The 19061-nt window shown below is 38.5% G+C and overlaps 1 protein-coding gene across 3 annotated transcripts in view; it reads left to right on the forward strand.

The window, feature by feature from the left end:
- Positions 1-19061, forward strand: part of LOC150083270 (secretory carrier-associated membrane protein 1-like) — a 202693-nt gene that overhangs the window by 104496 nt on the left and 79136 nt on the right. The gene's annotated exons all lie outside the window — the stretch shown is intronic.

Raw genomic sequence — 19061 nt, forward strand, 5'->3', positions numbered from 1 at the left:
GTGGTAAATGATACAAGGAAGCAAACTAAGGCAGCATCACCAAAAAAAAAAAAAAATTACTGTTTGTATAATCTGTCCATTGACTGTTCCCTCTAATAAGTTGTCTAATCCCATGTTAAATTTATTCACACTAGCTAGTTAAAGCAAATTTTTGCATTAGCATTAATAGAGGCATTTGATGCAAGAAAGCAAGCTTATGCAGCATCAGCCAAAAAAAAAAAAAAAAAACCACTTCCACTTCATCCCTCTGTTCGTTCGAAATACCTGTCCAGCTGAGCCTTAAACTTATTTAGGCTATCAACTTCCACAACAAGGGATGGAAGTCTGTTCCACATACCAACCACCTGCTGGCTAAAGGCAAATTTCCGCACATCTATCCTACATCTGTCTTTCCTCAATTTGAATTTATGTCCTCTCAGGTGATTATTCTGAGTGAGAGGAAGAATCCCATCAGCATTGAGCATGCTCAAACCAGTCAAGGCTTTAACCTCTATCAGATCACCTCGCTGGTGCCTAGTCTCCAGACACTGTAATTTGCAAAACTTAAGCCTTTCTTCGTAAGAGCACCCCTTTGTTCCATTCACTAATCTTGTTGCCCTTCTCTGTACTCGTTCCAGCAGCTCTACATCCTCCTTGAAATGAGGCCTCCAGAACTGTATACAGTACTCTAGGTGTGGCCTGACCATTGCCTTATACAAGGGAATAATCACCTCCTTATCCCTACTAGAAAAATTCCTATATATCATTGACAATACACCATGAGCTACTCTTGCATCCTGTCTGCACTGCTCAGAGAACTTCATATCTGCCTGCACAACCACTCCCAGGTCCCTTTCATTCTCTACCACTGTCAGTGTAGTACCACAGAGTTGATACGTTGCTCTGGGGTTGCTGTTTCCCATGTGTAGTACTTTACATTTGTCAATGTTAAACTTCATTTGCCACCTCTTAGCCCATCTGCTCAACCTTTCCAGATCCTGTTGCAGCAGCATAGTGTCAGTAGTGTCCTTGGCAACCCTGCCTACCTTTGTATCGTCTGCAAACTTCGACATTAAGCTAGATATACCATCGTCAATATCATTTATAAATACAGAAAACAATAATGGACCCAACACTGAGCCCTGAGGGACTCCACTAATAACATTAGTCCACGACGAGCAGTGTCCATTGATTACAACTCTCTGTCTTCTCCCCCTCAGCCACCCCTTTATCCACAGCAGCAATTTGCCTCCAATGTCACACTGCTCCAATTTGTGCAGCAGTCTTCCATGTGCAACAGTATCAAAAGCCTTTCTGACATCCAAGTATATAATATCAAAGTTATTCCCTGCATCCAGTTCCTTTGTGACTGCATCATAGTATCCAATCAAATTGGTCAGGCAAGACTTCCCCTTAACAAAACCATGCTGTGTCCGAGCTATAACTGAAGTCTTGTCTAAATGATCCTGCAGTGCTTCTTTAACTAGTGCCTCCATTAATTTTCTTGGAACAGAAGTTAAACTCACAGGTCTATAATTACTTGTCAGCCTTTGATCCTCCTTTGAGAATTGGGGTCACATTTGCACATCTCCAGTCTGTGGGTACCTCCCCTGAGTCCAAGGAAGCTCTCATAATTATGGCTAAGGGTTTGCTTACCTCCTCTGCTGCCTCCTTTAATATAACTGGATAGACCCCATCCACCCCGGGTGCCTTTGTTGTGTTTATCTTCATCAATTTCTCCTCCACTTTACTCTCAGTTATTACAAGATTCTCTAGCTTACTGCTAGAGTTGAATACACCTCTGGCATTCCCCTCGCTAAATACCTCGTCATGTGTGAATGTCGATGCAAAATATTCATTTATTTTGTTAGCTACCTGAGCAGGATCATCAGCAGTTGACCCATCGATATCAAGTGGACCAATTTGATTCATCCCCTTCCTTCTAGAGTTTACATAAGTAAAGAACTCTTTGCTGTTTTTCTTTGCATCCCTTGCCAATGATTTCTCGTAATCTGCCTTCACCTGCCTAACCTCCTTTGTAACTTGGTTACAGATCAACTTGTATCTATCATAGGCTTCTGTGTCATGTGTTAATTTGTATGTATCCCATGCATGTTTCTTCTCTGCCATATGCCTCATTAGTTCATCTGACATCCATTTAGGCCTAAACCTTGAACAATATTTCTTAGTTGGTATATAAAGCCTAGTAGCTTCCAAGATAAGTTCTTTGAATGCTTCCCATTTTGGATTTGCTGTTGGTAACATCAGTTGGTCCCACTGTATAGAATTTAAATACTGTCTCAGTCCATTGTAGTCGCCTTTACGAAAGCAATAACCCTTCCCTTTACCCCTAATGGTAGTTACCTCTTTGAGTAAATCCCATATCAGCACACTGTGATCACTGCCACCTAGTGGTTCATTTATCTGCAGATTCTTAATGCATGAAGAATCACTGCTGATAATCAAATCAAGAGTTGCCTCCCGAACATGCTGATGTAGAAAACAATCATCCAGTAAATCAACAAAAGCCTTGCTAGTGTGTGAGTGACCAGCCCCCAAATTCCAGTCAATATCTGGGAAATTACAATCTCCCATTATAAGACTCTCTGATTAACTGGCCCACTCTATTTCCCTGTACAGTTTCTTATTATACTCATCAGAGTCATTAAGCCTATAGCACACTCCTACTCTCAATTTTGATCTCCCAATGCTTATGTCACACCAAACTGACTCGACACTGCACTGTCCAGCGATGTCCACTGGCTTCACTTCCTTGGATTTTATGTATTTCTTAACTAATAGCATAACCCCTCCTCCCTTCCTATCCAGTCTATCCTTTCTGTAGACGTTGTACTCCCCAAATTCCAGTTCTGCATTCCTTATATCTGTGTGAAACCACGTCTCTGATATCCCAACAATATCTGCCTTTGATGTTTTGAGCAATACCTCAAATTCATCAAATTTATTTACTAAACTCCTAGCATTGGTGTACACGCAAGTATACATGCACCTATTTCTATTCTTAGCTACCCTAACACAACCCATGTGTTTTCTTGTTCCGCAATGACTCCCAGCAGTCTCTGAAATATCCTGCATCTTGTTTTTCAGGCTTCTGCTCATTCCAATAGAAGCAGTGCAAGAATCTCTTTCACCTCTGCCAGTGGCTACTTTTAATCTATTCGTCTTTGTCTCCCCCGAAGCTATCAGTTTTCCGACCCACCTAACACTGCCTCGATAGCATCAGCAAATATTCTTGCAAATATATTCTGCAACTATTCTTTTTCAATTTAAATTTATGCCCATATCATACACGAAAGAGTAAGGATGTCAGCAGCATTTAGTTTACTCAATCCATTTGAAACATTAAAACACTTCAAAATATTTCAGATCTCCTCGTGGATGCACACAAAAAAAAAGAGTACTCTTGGTAAGAGTACTCTTTTTTTGTGCTTATCTTCTGTACTCTTTTTTGTGCTTATCTTCTGTACCCATTCCAACAGATCTACACCCTTCCTAAATTGAAGCTTCTAGATCTGTATGCAGTACTCAATAATCATCCCATTGTCCAAGGCAAAATTTCTGTTTATTATTGAGAACCATATTTGCTGTATTAGCAACCCATTTGCACTGCTCAGAGAATTTCATGTCAGACTGGACAATTAGACAGTCTTTTTGTTTTCTGCTACTTCTGTAGTTGGGTGGTAACACCCAGTTGGTATATTATTTTGGGGTAACTGCTACCTTGCATTTATCAGTGTTAAACCTCAACTGTCACTTCTCACTGATCTGCCTAATTTCTGTAGTTGTTGTTGTTGTGGTTTCATACCCTGATTCCTATCACTAACCACCCTTACAACCTTTGTATCATTAGCAAATTGCAGCATAAAGTTGAAATGCCTTCACCAGTATTTTTAATAAATATTGAAAACAATAACAGTAATGCCCAGCACTGAACTCAAAGGAACTCCACTGATAACATTAGTCCAGGAAGAGCAGTGCCCCTTTGCTTCTGTCAATGAATGATCCCTTTATCTGCAATAATAACATTAGCATTAGCAGAGGCATATGATGCAAGAAAGCAAGCTTTCTTGCATCATCAGCCAAAAAAAAAAAAAAAAAAAAAAAAAAACACATACCACTCCCATTTCACCCCTCCGTTCGTTCAAAATACCTGTCCAGTTGAGCTTTAAATTTGTTTAGGCTATCAACTTCAACAACAAGTGATGGAAGTCGGTTCCACCAACCAACCACTCGCTGGCCAAAGGCAAATTTCCACACATCTATCCGACATCCGTCCTTCCTAAATTTGAATTTATGCCCTCTGAGGTGATTATTCTGAGCAAGATGAAGAATCCCATTGGCATTGAGCATGCTCAAACCATTCAAAGCCTTATACACCTCTATCAGATCACCTCGCCGGTGCCTAGTCTCCAGACTCTGTAATTTGCAAAACTTAAGCCTTTCTTCGTAAGAGCAACCCTTTGTTCCATTCACCAATCTTGTTGCCCTTCTCTGTAGCCATTCCAGCAGCTCTACATCCTTCTTGAAATGAGGCCTCCAGACCTGTATACAGTACTCAAGATGTGGCCTAACCATTGCCTTATACAAGGGAATAATCACCTCCTTATCCCTGCTAGAAAAATTCCTGTATATCATTGACAAGACACCATGAGCTACTCTTGCAGCTCGTCTGCACTGCTCAGAGAACTTCATATCTGCCTGCACAATTACCCCCAGGTCCTTTTCATTCTCCACCACTGTCAGTGTAGTACTGCAGAGGTGATACATTGCTCTGGGGTTACTGTTTCCCATATGTAGTACTTTACATTTGTCAATGTTAAACTTCATTTGCCACCTCTCAGCCCATCTGTTCAACCTTTCCAGATCCTGTTGCAGCAGCATAGCGTCAGTAGTGTCCTTAACAACCCTGCCAACCTTTGTATCATCTGCAAACTTGGACATTAAACTTGATATCCCATCATCAATATCATTCATAAACACCGAAAACAACAATGGACCCAACACTGAACCCTGAGGAACTCCACTAATAACATTAGTCCACGTTGAGCAGTGTCCATTGATTACCACTCTCTGTCTTCTGCCACTCAACCATCCCCTTATCCATAGCAGCAATTTGCCTCCAATGCCACACTGCTCCAATTTGTGCTGCCGTCTTCCATGTGCAACAGTATCAAAAGCCTTCCTAAGATCCAAATATATAATATCAAAATTATTCCCTGCATCCAGTTCTTTTGTGACTACATCATAGTATCCAATCAAATTGGTCAGGCAAGACCTGCCCTTAACAAAACCATGCTGCGTCTGAGCTATAACTGAATTCTTGTCTAGATGATCCTGCAGTGCTTCTTTAACCAGTGCCTCCATTAATTTACCAGGAACAGAAGTTAAACTAACAGGTCTATAATTACTTGTGTCAGCCTTTGATCCTCCTTTGTGAATTGGGGTTACATTTGCACATCTCCAGTCCATGGGTACCTCACCTGAGTCCAAAGAAGCTCTCATAATTATGGCTAGGGGTTTGCTTACTTCCTTTTCTGCCTCCTTTAATATAACTGTATAGATCCCATCCACCCCAGGTGCCTTTTTTATGTTTATCCTCAACAATCTCTCCTCCACTTTCCTCTCAGTTATTACAAAATCATCCAGCTCACTGCCAATGTTTACTTTACCTACATCATTCTCCTTCCTGAATAACTCCTCATGCGTGAATGTAGATGCAAAATACTCGTTTAGATTGTTAGCCACCTGAGCAGGATCCTCAACTGTTGAACCATCAATATCCAGTGGACCAATCTGATTCATCCCTTTCCTTCTTGAGTTTAAATATGTAAAGAACTCTTTTCTGTTTTTCTTTGCATCCTTTGCCAAGGATTTTTCGTAGTCTGCCTTTGCCTGCCTAATCTCCTTTGTGACTTGGTTACAGACCAACTTATATCTATCATAGGCTTCCATGTTACCCATTAATTTGTATGTATCCCATGCATTTTTCTTCTCTGCCACATGTCTCATTAGTTCATCTGATAACCATTTAGGCCTAAACCTTGAACAATATTTCTTAGTTGGTATGTAAAGCCTGGTAGCCTCCAAGATTAGTTCCTTGAATGTTTCCCATTTTGAGTTTGCTGTTGGTAACATCATCAGTTGATGATGTTACCAACAGCATCTAATGCTGCATTGCTCTAATTTGTATATTAGTTCTTCAAATGAAGTTAAAAACTTTACTGAAATCTTAGTATATAATGTCAAAATTATGTTTTGCAACCAGTTCCTTTATTACTGTGTCATGGTGGCTAATGAGATTGGTCAGACAATACTCGTATTCCCTTAACAGATTCATACTGTGATTGCCATATAATTGCATTCCAGTCAAATTGATATTGAAATAATTACACTCAAACACCAGCCAAGCGGTTAAAATTTTACTATAAAATATGATAAAATAAAATATACAATAAAATAAATATGATACAGATATTGGTTAAACTAGACTATTACAATAAATACAATAAAATAGGTTAAAACAATTAAAAACAATGCTAAAATCGTTAAAATATACTACAATACTGAAGCTTTCAGAGACCGCTGTCTCCTTCCTCAACAGTGTACTATTACTGGCACGACACATCCTTAAGTAACAGGCCCATGGCACTCAAACACGTGAATCACCAGGCACATAGTCGGCATTTCCCACTTGCGCACCGGAAACGGAAGTGGCTTGGGAGCGTGCCATACGAAATCGATCATCACATCTAAGGACAACTGCCTCAAACAGGGGGTGTAAACACATACCCCTGTCCCTGTTGATAGTATTATGACTTGATGCACCAATTCGTAAGCTCTCGAGCCACTTACATTCCCAGAACCCATGGGCATGGTCAGTTATGACTGCATCTTCAGGGTATTTTAGTATATTTTAACGATTTTAGCATTGTTTTTAATTGTTTTAACCTATTTTATTGTATTTATTGTAATAGTCTGGTTTAACCGATATTTGTATCATATTTATTTTATTGTATATTTTATAATAAAATTTTAACCGCTTGGCTGGTGTTTGAGTGTAATTATTTCAATATGGAATTGCCCAGCCTCATAGGCCTTTTTGAAGATGTCAAATTGATCTTGCATTACTTCTTTAAACATTGATTCTATTATTTTATCTAGAGAAGAAGTCAACCTTACAGGCCCTCTAATTACTCACTTCACTATTTGATCCACCCCACCCTTTGTGAATAGAAAAAATTTGCACATCTCTGATGTGCAGGAACCTTCGTGCCCCCCCCCCCCCACCAAAGGGATGCCCTCATGGTGTTGGCTAAAGGTCTGCCTACCTCTTTTGCTGGTCACAAGAATATATTAGAGTATATATTGGATAGATTCCTCCATCAACCTTAGGTGCCTTATTCCCTTTTAGCTTCAATTTCTCTTTCACTTTTATCTTAAGTATCATAAAATGATTTAGTTCTCAGTTATAACTTCATATAATTTAGGTATCCCCATCACTAAAAACCTTTGTGCGTGAATGTAGTTGCAAAATATACATTAATTTTGTCAGCAAACTGATTAGAATCATCAGTTAGTTATGCCGTTCATGTCTTTGGTTAAATCTTGAACTTAGTTGAAGACCTTATAATCTGTCTTATCTTGCTGAGCTCCCTTAATGACTTCTTTGCAGACTAGTTTGTACTTACTGTAATTTTCTGTATTATTGATAATTTATGATCTCATACATTTTTCTTCTCTGCCACTAGTATCATCAGTTAATCTCACTTCCATTTCAGTCTAAATCTTGAACAGTATTTCTTATCTGGTATAAAAAAAAAAATAGTAGCTTCTGTGATTACTTCCCTGAATGCTTTCACATTTGGAATTTCATTTGATAACATTGTCACTTGGTCCCATTGAAAATAATTTAAAAAATACATCAGAAAATTATGTACCAGGTGCATAATGAGTTGCTGCCACTCTACTCTGAGACTGATAGTGTCACTGATAATGTCACAGCGGCAGCCGTTAAAAACAACTTTAATGCAGGAACTCATTATGAAACTGGTATAGTAAAATAAAACATTATAAAACTGGTACAGTAAAATAAATAAAAAAGTATTGCTGCATTATTTTTATTTAAAAAATAATTTCAGTACAATGAATGAAAATTTTCATTGTACTAGTGTGCAATGAAATAATTCATAAAAATATATTATAATAACACTAAAATTATTGGTCTGTGGCAGTCGTGTCCAGCCTACGGCCCGTGAATAATTTTTATAAGGCCCACACGGAAAGTGAACTAAATCTGCATTGATCACCGGTGTACAGGCATGCAAGCGTCCAGCTCAACTGTATCAAACATGTACATGTGGTTCAGTGCAGTCATATGTACGCTAAATACAGTTATGTATTTTGATGTAGCTTGTTCATTGCATTGAATTAATTATTAATTTGTATTGAATTAAAAAAATCATTCTTAAAAATGTTCCAAAAGGGAAAAATCGATTTGTAGTGTCAGGTTTTTGTTCCAAGGTGGACTGAAGACTATTTCTTCATTGAGCTGACTGGGCTAGCCAGGTGGGTAAAGTGCCTACCTGGAAACCCAAAGGTCGCGGGTTCGAATCCTGCCCTGGGCTTGGATCAGAGTAAATGCAAAAACTTTGGGAGGTGCATTATGGCCACAGAACTCGATGCAACAACAACTAACAAAAAAAAAAAAAAAAAAAAAAATTTCTTCATTGATTACGACAAAAAAGCAGTGTGTTTGGTGTCAGGAGACTGTGTGAGTTTTTAAAGAATATAATTTAAAATGACACTAATTCCAATCATAAATCTTATAATCAACATAAAGGAGTGCTGCGAAAAGAAAAGTGTTCAAAGTTACAAAAAGAATTAAGAAAACAACAAAACATACTGAAAATGTATCAGTCAAGAACTTTATCTGCTGTACGTGCCAGTTATCAAGATTTTCTAAATCTTGTTGCACATTTGATCTCTTTTGAAAGTAAACCATTCAGTGATGGTGAATTTGTTAAGCATTGTTTGTTAAAAGTTGTATAAGAAATTTGTCTGGAGAAATGAACAGTGATACGAGACATTAGTTGGTCTCGACAAACAATTATGCTAAGAGTAGAAGATATTGGAAAGAATTTGTTCGAACAATTTTTGGAAAACATAAAACAAATGAAATATTTTAGTGTGGCACTGGACGACAATACTGATGTAAATGACACAGCACAACTCCTCATCTCATACGTGGAATTAATGATAATTTTGTACCAGTTGAAGATTTAGCTGATCTATAGAGTATGCGCAGAACAACTACAGGTGAAAATCTTTTTGAAAATTTCTGCCAATCAATCAATCACCAACCTGATAGGAGTCACAACTGACGGTGCAAATAATATGATTGGTAAAAATATTGGGCTTATGGGTAGAATAACCAAGAAAATTATAGATATCGGAGCTGAAACTCTGATTGGAATTCACTGCATCGTGCATCAAGAAGCTCTTTATGGGAAAGTGTTGGATCTCCAACACGTTATGAATGTGGTTATTTCAACTGTAAATTTTACAAAATCACATGGCCTTAATGTGGCTGTTGAAACATCACCGAATGTTTCAACACAGAAAAAGGGAAACCAATAAAACTATCAAATATGGAGTGGCTGTTTGATCTTGCAATTCATTCATACATATCTAGTCATTTAAAAATGCTCTTAAAACTACAAGGAAAAGGAAAATTGGTCTCGTTTGTTTGGTGACATCAAATAATTTCAGAATAAGTAGTTATTATTTAAATCCCAGTGGAGCAAGACAATTTAGTTCACTTTTAATGTTGTACTGAGCTAAAGGAGAAACACATTTCCAAAGAATCATTGCCTTTCGTTATTACAATTACTTTTTGACAAGTTTGAAAGTCGATTTTCTGATATAAAATCCCATGAAAAAAACATAAGCTTTTGTTTGAGAACCCATTTACTTCTATGGCTGAAAACTACAATCCCAGATTGCAACTTGAAATTATTGATCTTCAAGCCAAAATATGATTCAAAAATAAGTATATAGACAGCAAAAATAAACTATTTGAATTCTACAAGGCTTTCCCATCTGAAGATATTCCGCTAATAATAGAAAATGCCATGAAAATGGCTACTTTGTTCGGATCAGCGTATGTTTGCAAGCAGATTTTTTTCACTCGTAAAATCGAATAAATATTTAAAAAGAAACAGAATAACAAATGAGCATTTTTTTTTTTTATGAAAACCCCAAACACAAGAGGTATCAGAACCTGTAGTACCATGTATGGGTTGGAGGTTGAGAAGACGAAAGAAGATATTTGTTGACATTAGACTTGAAATTCTGTACACTGTAATTTTCAGGAAATATGTATGAAGGAAGGTTGTTCCAGAAAACAGCAGTTGAATGAATAAATGAGTAAGATAAAAAGTTGGTTCTGTGAGTTTGAAGTTGGACAGTAAATGGATGTTGTTTGGTGGCGGCATGTGTTCGGACTTGTTTTGTTGAGAGAGCAGGAATTACAGAAGAAAATTCAGAAGAACAGGGCCATTGGAAGTATCTGTAGAAAAGGCATGCAGCAGAAACAGTACATCTATGAGACAGCGAGTGGAGAGACTGTTAGAGAGGAGTCGTTAATTGACCTAACTGCCCTTTTCTGAATGGAATCTAGAAGCCTGAGAGAGGTTTTGGGGGCACAACCCCAGATGTGGGAACAATATTCATGGTAGGGCGGATTTGTGATTTGTACAGAGTGAACAGCTGTTTGGAAGAAAAGTAACATCGAGAGCGAAAGAGAAAACCAAGTTTTTGAGATGCAGAGGAAGCTATATTTGTAATGTGTTTGTGCCAAGAGGAATCAGAAGTCAGGGTAATCCACAAAAGAGGTATATCATCTTGCCAAAAAATTGGAGTGTCACCAGAGATAAGCATAGGAGCAGAAGAATCCTTTTTGCGAGATATAAAACAAGGACTGAGTTTTAGAAGGACTGAAATCAACTAAGTTGTCTTTACCCCACTGGAGAATTACTGGAAGATCGGCATTTAAAGAACTGATTGTGGATATTTGAGAATTTGAAGCTGATTGAGCAGGGCAAGGTTTGTCAAACTGGAAAGTGGAATGCAATGTGCTATCATCAGCAAAACTATGAATAGGATTTCCGATAAATGAAAGAAGGTCATTAATATACAATAGGAAAGGCGCCTCTGTAGCCAGGTGAGCAAGAGCAACAGTGCGTAGCATACGCTTATTGATTAGACTGAGGTTTGAGCCCGTGACCACCAAATACGGAGGATGCGGAAAGGTCAGGGAATGACCACCGCATATCCCCGGAGCAATATGGTCTTAGTTGCTAATCCTCCTAAAAACCAAATAACAAACAAAAGGAAAAGAATGGGAAGAAAGAACTGAACCTTAGGGGACACTAGCATTAGTAGTGAAGTCAGAAGACAGAGTGTGGTCAGAGAGAAAACTGGATAACCAATTACAAGGAACAGTTGGCAAACCATAAGATGGAAGCTTGTTTAGATCTTTATGCCAAACATGATCAAAAGCCTTTGAGATGTCAAGAGTAACTGCTTGTGTTTCACCAAACTTTTCCATTGAATTTGTCCATAAATTGGTAACATAGGCCAGAATATCACCTGTGGATTGACACTGACAGAATCTATACTGGCGATTGTTGATCAGACAGAAGATTTCTAGATAGTTTAAGAGTTTGCGGTTAAGTGATTTCTCCATTACTTTAGAAAGAGTAGAAGTAGTTTGATGGGAGGGATTTGTCACCCTTTTTAGGAACTGGCTGGATATGAGCAAATTTCCAAGCAGAAGGAAAAACACCTTTGGAATAAGAAAGTGAATAAAGTTGGCATTGAACGGGAGTAAGTTCAGGAGCGCAGGTTTTGAGAACAAGTGGAGAAATGCCATCAGGACCTGGAGCTCCATCGAGAAATGCCATCAGGACCTAGAGCTCCATCGAGAAATGCCATCATCCCTGGAGTGATGTATATGGCAACAATGAAAATAGATTCACTATTGAATTTGCACAGAGGTCCACAAATGTCTCCAATTTCATCTGATACTGCTGTCGTATTGCTGCTATTATGTTGTGCAACGATATGTGGCGTACTGAAGATAGTGATGTACTGATGACATCTGACCTTTTTAATTGAGTCACGCATTGCAATGGTTTAAGTAATATATGTTCATCACTATCCAACCCTGTTTCACTTAATATCAATATTTTGGATTGCTGTAAGATTGTGTCCGTTTCGATATCTCAAACATGGGCCCGTAAACTTCACATATTCATTGACAATATAGATATAACACTTTGTATGAAATCTTGCAGTTCATCCTGTAGAGACAGTAGCTTATTATTTTTCAAGCAACCTAATTCAGCACAAAGTTCTGTATTACTAGTAGCTTTGCTGTGGTGAAATGTGAAATCGTCGTGGGGATTTGTAATATACACTGAGTGATCACTGAATTATGACCACCTACCTTATACTTTGTAGGTCCTCCTTTTGCCCTCAGTACAGCAGCTATCCAACATGGCATTGATTCAATAAGATGTCAGAAGCATTCGGGAGGTATGGCCAAACAAGCTGTGTGTGTAATGAAGTCAGCAGTGCAGGTATGGAGGTGATTGGTGTAGTCAGACGCCTGATATGCCTTTCCATAGTGTCCCACAAGTGCTCTATAGGATTGATATCGGGGGAGTTCGGAGGTCAATCAATATGCTGGAAGTCAGAACTGTGTTCCTCCAACCATTCCTGCACAATAAATAAGTGCCTGATGGCTCGGTGCATTGTCATCTTGGAAGACACCATTGCCATTCTGGAAAAGTATAACATAGCATGGTGTACACAGTCAACGCGGCGCCTCCGTAGCCAGGTGGGAAGGAGCAGCGGTGCGTAGCACACGCTTCTTGATTAGACTGGGGTTCGAGCCTGTCACCACCAAATACGGAGGATACGGAAAGGTCAGGGAATGACCACCGCATATCCCTGGAGCAATATGGCCTTAGTTGGTAATGCTCCTAAAAACCAAATAACAAACAAATAACAAACACAGTCAACGATAGCAGAGACCACTGATACATTGTTCCACATGCACCAGTGTCCAAGTTCCTGCCAGTGAAACATGCCCCACACCATACAACCGCCTCCGCCGACCTGCACTTTTGATACCATGTGATAGATGAAGAGCCTCATGTTGTTGACACCAAATCTGTTCACGACCATCCACAGTGTGAAGTAAATAACGTGAATCATCTGACCAGCGCACCTTCTTCCAGTCTTCTAACATCCAACTTACATGCTCTTTGCACCAGGCGAGTCTTTTACGCCGATGAACCTTGGTTAGAAGAGGATGCTGCAGGGGTCATCTGCTGGTATAACCTATATGTGCGAGCGTGTGATGCATGGTCATGCCAGATATTGTTCGTTGGCCTATGTTGTATTGAGTAGTCAGTTCTTGAACAGTACTGCACCTGTTCGTCTCTACGAGTCATCGGATCCGGCACTCGCCTCTAACATCAACCTTTCATTGACCTTTGCTGTTTTGCCATCGGGTCGTTATTTGACCATTTTGGTGCTAGGCCTGATACACTTTAACAATGGCGGCTCTCGAACACCTCACCAGTTCAGCCATTTGGGAAATCGAGGCACCAGCTCATCGAGCACCCACCATCTGTCCTTTATCAAAGTCTGATAAATCCTTCCTTTTGCCCATCATGCTCGGAATTTTACTACCTGCTGAATCACTGGCACCTTATCTATGCTGCGTAGTTCAACTAACTCCGCACTCTTCGTACCTCATGTGGTAAACGGGTCGCATTCAGTTTTCATAGGGGTGGTCATAATTCAATGATCACTCAGTGTATAAACCTTGCGAAGAAGTCACTCGAGATAATGCCACGTATACAAGTTGCTGTTGATGATCTTTCTCATAATTATATGCAACTTTGTCGAAGGGCTCTCCTTGAGATTTATGTATAGTCAAAGCACAAGCACATACTAAAGGAAATTGTGTATGTCTACATGTTAATTTCCTATTGTTCTTTAAATGGAATCATAGTTGATCGTTTTATAATAGGTATGAATTTACTAGTTAAATGTTTATCTTTCACATATTGTTTATAACAAGATTCAAGGTTATGTCCTATTTTTGATCCAGGAAATTTCATCCATACTTGTTTAACTGTTTCGTCGTCCTCAAATTCAAAATATACTAAATTACAGATTGTGGCATTTACACTGACCACATCTATATTTATAGTAATCATGTACGGTTTTCCTTTCAATAATGGTAGAATGTATGGAATGGAAGTCCTGCAGTTTCAGTCACAGTCATTTTATGAATTTTATTTTGCATACATGCTAATTGTTCTTCAGAATGATATCCATGATATGAATCTTGTGGAACCACATGGGTTTCATCTGCAACTAAAGCAATTGTAGATTTAAATGCAATTTGCAAATTTTCTATGGTACGCATTCACATAATTTTCACTGCCAGGTATAGCAAATGTTGGGGAGTTACACCACGACTATCAGATCTACAAATTTCTCTCGATGCCATCATAAAGGGAGTAATTTTTAATCCATTTTAAAATTTCGTTCATGTATATCAAATATGAAACTTGTTGTAGATGATTTCTGACCCACTGCTATACATAAATATTTATCTTCAGACCATAATAATGTTTGTTGTTGATTTAACAATAGTTCATCATCATTGTTGATAGGTTCCACAATTTCATCTTAATGTTCCTGTTCACTATCATCATTTGTCCTCAAGAAATCATCACTCACTTTTATGCCGTATAATTTATACAAAAGTGAATTTATCAAATACCGTAACCATATTTTCACTGTTTTCTTCTGCACACATCCTTGTAGATATGATGATTTATGTATGAGTGTTCATTTTATATGTACATTAATGGCATAATCGTCATCTAATTCTCTAGGTAAATGTTTAAAAAAATGTTTAAAAATCAAAAACAAATAAGAAAATTGAAAATCTTACTTACAGTAAGAAATAATTAACAATAATTAAAAATCAAATGAACACAATTAAAAATCAAGTAAAAACTTTAATGAAAAAAAATTGCAAAATAATTTTCCTTCCTAATTTGATAGTATGAACCAGAGAAATGTTTTTGTTAAATTTTTTACTTAATTTTTAATTGCATTAAATTGATTTTTAATTGCGTTCATTTGATTTTTAATTATTGTTAAATATTTCTTACTGTGAGTAAGATTTTCAGTTTTTTAATTTGTTTTTGATTTTTAAACATTTTTTAATTGTTTTTGTTTTAATTTCTGGAGAGTATCATATGGAAGTGTTCTATGTATCATATTGAGGTAAACTTCTCTTATTCTTTAACATATGTTGTCCTTATACATAGTCTTAATGATATCCAGTGGTTCACTGATAGATGCTCGTTTTAAAGCTTCCCATAGCAGTTTTCTAGGCACATTGCCATACACCTTCACTAGATCTATGAAGGTCATCCCAAATTCTTGACATTTCTCATACTTTTTTTCAAGAATTTTCTTAGTGTGAACATATGGTCCACACATGATCTGCCTGCTGTTAGACCGAGTGTTTCATGTCTCTCGATAATCTGGCAGAACTAATTATCTGCAAAATAGTTAATACAGTATCTTCAGATATTTTAAATTATCAAAACTATGCACTTTCGAAACTCCTCGGTCTACCCAAAATCAACTAACAGGATGAAAGAGGGAATAGGGGACCCTGGCTTCTCGTGCCTAAAGACACTGCTATAGCTGCAGTGGAGCTAGAATACAGAGACAATATTATAAGTCAGTTATTATAACTAAAATAGATAATATGAGCAGGTTGCTGAACACTTTGGCGACAGAAGCACCATTTCGGGCAGGAAATCAGCAATAATAAACCCCTTCTTTTATTGACAAGGAGGAGGGCATTTTTTCTGGAAAGAGCTAGGACGCACAGAGTATTTAAATGGGTCTGGGAGGCACCAAGAAGGAGAAGTAACACAGAGTTGAATGAGAAGGGTCCACGATGTGGAGGAGGAGCTCGCAGTCGGTAGCATTCTCGAGTGGGTTGCAATAGCTGAAGTTGCAAGAGAAACCGAGAAGATATCCCGAGACTGAGACTACACCCTAGAATTCCATGGAGGGAAGGAAAGCTGATAACCTGCTTTGGAGCAAGTGATTTAGCCAGTAAGCAAACTATTTCTTTAGTGTGAATGGAAATGTCTGAAATGGAATAACTAGCTTAAACAAAATGCTTCCTTCCTGAATAATTAAACTTTGTTAATTTAACAATAAAGGGAAATTTCTCACATGATTGGTGTTACACAGGAATAGCAAGGTGCATAGATCTTATAGCAAGGTGCTGTTAGAATAAGAAATTAGAGGGAGTGAAACTGTTAACATTAGGACAGATGTAAGATAGTGTAAAGTAATAAGAACATGTAATAGAGCATGACGAAAAGAAGAACACCAAAAGCCGTTTGCCTAAGGTTCTTCTGTTACCCAACCTTTCTGCTCTATATTGAAGTTTTTTGTGGACATCGTAGCTTGTAAGCTAGTGCCAAACAATAATGCTAATGAACGAATAGTTCTAGTGATGCTAGAATTTGGTATGCTATAAAGATGTTTTGCTAATACAATATTATAACCTTAAAGAGATTCGTGTTGTTGTTATTAACAGAAACCTGGAAGCAATATATATATATATATATATATCTTTACTTTTACATTAATAATTAGATAGAATGAAAATGTACTGTATACATGTTTTCTTTTGCTTTAATAAATATTGTTATGTGTTATTTCATGTCTCGTTCTCACTGCCAACATTCTAATCAACACCAGAAGAAATAGATAGAAGTAAGGAAGGGGTTAAAGTGGGGATTGGGGCGACGCTCAGTGATCACCCTAATTTTAAGTCACAACGACACCCAATGCTGCAGCAGCCAGGTGTTACAACAACACTTGGTTGCCGTGGTCATGGGCTTTTTGTCCTATCCTCAAGATCATCTAGGAATTTTTCTAGCAGAGATAAGGAAGTGATTATTCCCCTGTATAAGGCAATGGTCATGCCACACCTTGAGTACTGTATACAGGTCTGGAGGTCTCATTTCAAGAAGGATGTAGAGCTGCTGGAATGAGTACAGAGAAGGGCAACAAGATTAGTGAATGGAAAAAAGGGTTGCTCTTACGAAGAAAGGCTTAAATTTTGCAAATTACAGTGTCTGGAGACTAGGCACCGGCGAGGTGATCTGATAGAGGTGTATAAAGCTTTGAATGGTTTGAGCATGCTCAATGCTGATGGGATTCTTCCTCTTGCTCAGAATAATCACCTGAGAGGGCATAAATTCAAATTGAGGAAAGACAGATGTAGGATAGATGTGTGGAAATTTGCCTTTAGCCAGCGGGTTTGTTTGTTTGTTTGTTTGTTTGTTTGTTATTTAGGAGCATTAGCAACTAAGGCCATATTGCTCCGGGATATGCGGTGGTCATTCCCTGACCTTTCCGCATCCTCTGTATTTGGTGGTGACGGGCTCGAACCCCGGTCTAATCAAGAAGCGTGTGCTACGCACTGCTGCTCCTTCCCACCTGGCTACGGAGGCGCCGGCCAGCGGGTAGTTGGTTGGTAGAACAGACTTCTATTCCATGTTGTTGAAGTTGATAGCCTAAATAAATTTAAGGCTCAGCTGGACAGGTATTTCGAAGGAACGGAGAGGTGAAATGGGAGTGGGTTTCTTTTTTTTTTGGCTGATGCTGCATAAGCTTGCTTTCTTGCATGGCCGACCGGGCTAGCCGGGTGGGTAAAGTGCCTGCCTGGCAACCCAAAGGTTGCGGGTTCGAATCCCGCCTCGGGCTTGGATCACAGTACTGCAAAAACTTTGGGAGGTGCATTATGGCCACAGAAGCCGATGCGCCAACAACTAACTAAAAAAAAAAAATTTCTTGCATCATTTTTTTTTTTTCTTTTTTTTTTTTTTTTTGGTAGTTGTTGGCGCATAGGCTTCTGTGGCCATAACGATGCACCTCCCAAGGTTTTTGCAGTACATTGATCCAAGCGCGAGGCTGGAATCGAACCCGCGACCTTTGGGTTGCCAGGCAGGCACTTAACCCACCCGGCCATCCCGGTCGGCCTTGCACCATATGCCTCTACTAATGCTAATCTCATTCAGTATAATTATCATAGGAAAAGTAACACAGCCAAAAGTAAAGGGGGAAAACATATAGCCCAACCAAACAAACAACCACCACAAAGAGACCCCTGACACTGCTGTAAAACCACATGGTTCTTCTGATCCCTTGAATTCCTTTTCCAATCGACCTCTTATAATCCTTCCAATGGGTTTCATAACGCAGATACCTCTACAATTTGAACAAGTTCTTCTGTCACTTTTTTTAAAAATTGAGACCATATACCCTGAAGTCATTTCCTTTGGTATTTTCTCTCCTCGAAATATACCATTTATTAGTTTTGTGGTTAATGAACTCACTTTTTCCCTACATATTTCATCAATTCTAAGCTAATCCCTCCTGGTTCAGGTGCTTTACCATTCTTGCCTGCCTTCAGCTCTCTCTCCACCTCCTCTAGTGTAACCTTTAATCCCATGTCCTTATGCAGATGTTTATTCTCTTCCATGTACTCTTCCCCATCTTCTCCTAGTAGTTTCTTATAATATAGTAATGAAGAAAGAGTGCTATTGTTGTTTCACTTGGGAAAGGATGTTCTTCCCATCATATTGCTTATAGACTGTCTTGTAATCAGTCAGCAGTGAGTAGATTTTTATCCAAACTCAAGAATACTGGTTATGCTAATAAGAAAAATGAATCAGAAGGAAACGAGCCTCTATGCCAAAAGAGGGCCGCATTTTGAATCACTTATGCCTTGAAAACCATAAAGCTTCTTCATCTGTGCTGAAAAGAGAATGGGAAGAACATACAGGAGTAGTAGCAAGAGCAGTAACAGTCAGAAGATGCCTCTTCAAAAATGGACTTGTAGCCCGTTGTCCTAAGAAGATGCCCCTCCT

This window comes from Mastigoproctus giganteus, chromosome 7 (genome assembly GCF_048544385.1).
Source record: "Mastigoproctus giganteus isolate SK-2022 chromosome 7, ASM4854438v1, whole genome shotgun sequence".
In the NCBI taxonomy this organism is placed as follows: domain Eukaryota; kingdom Metazoa; phylum Arthropoda; class Arachnida; order Uropygi; family Thelyphonidae; genus Mastigoproctus; species Mastigoproctus giganteus.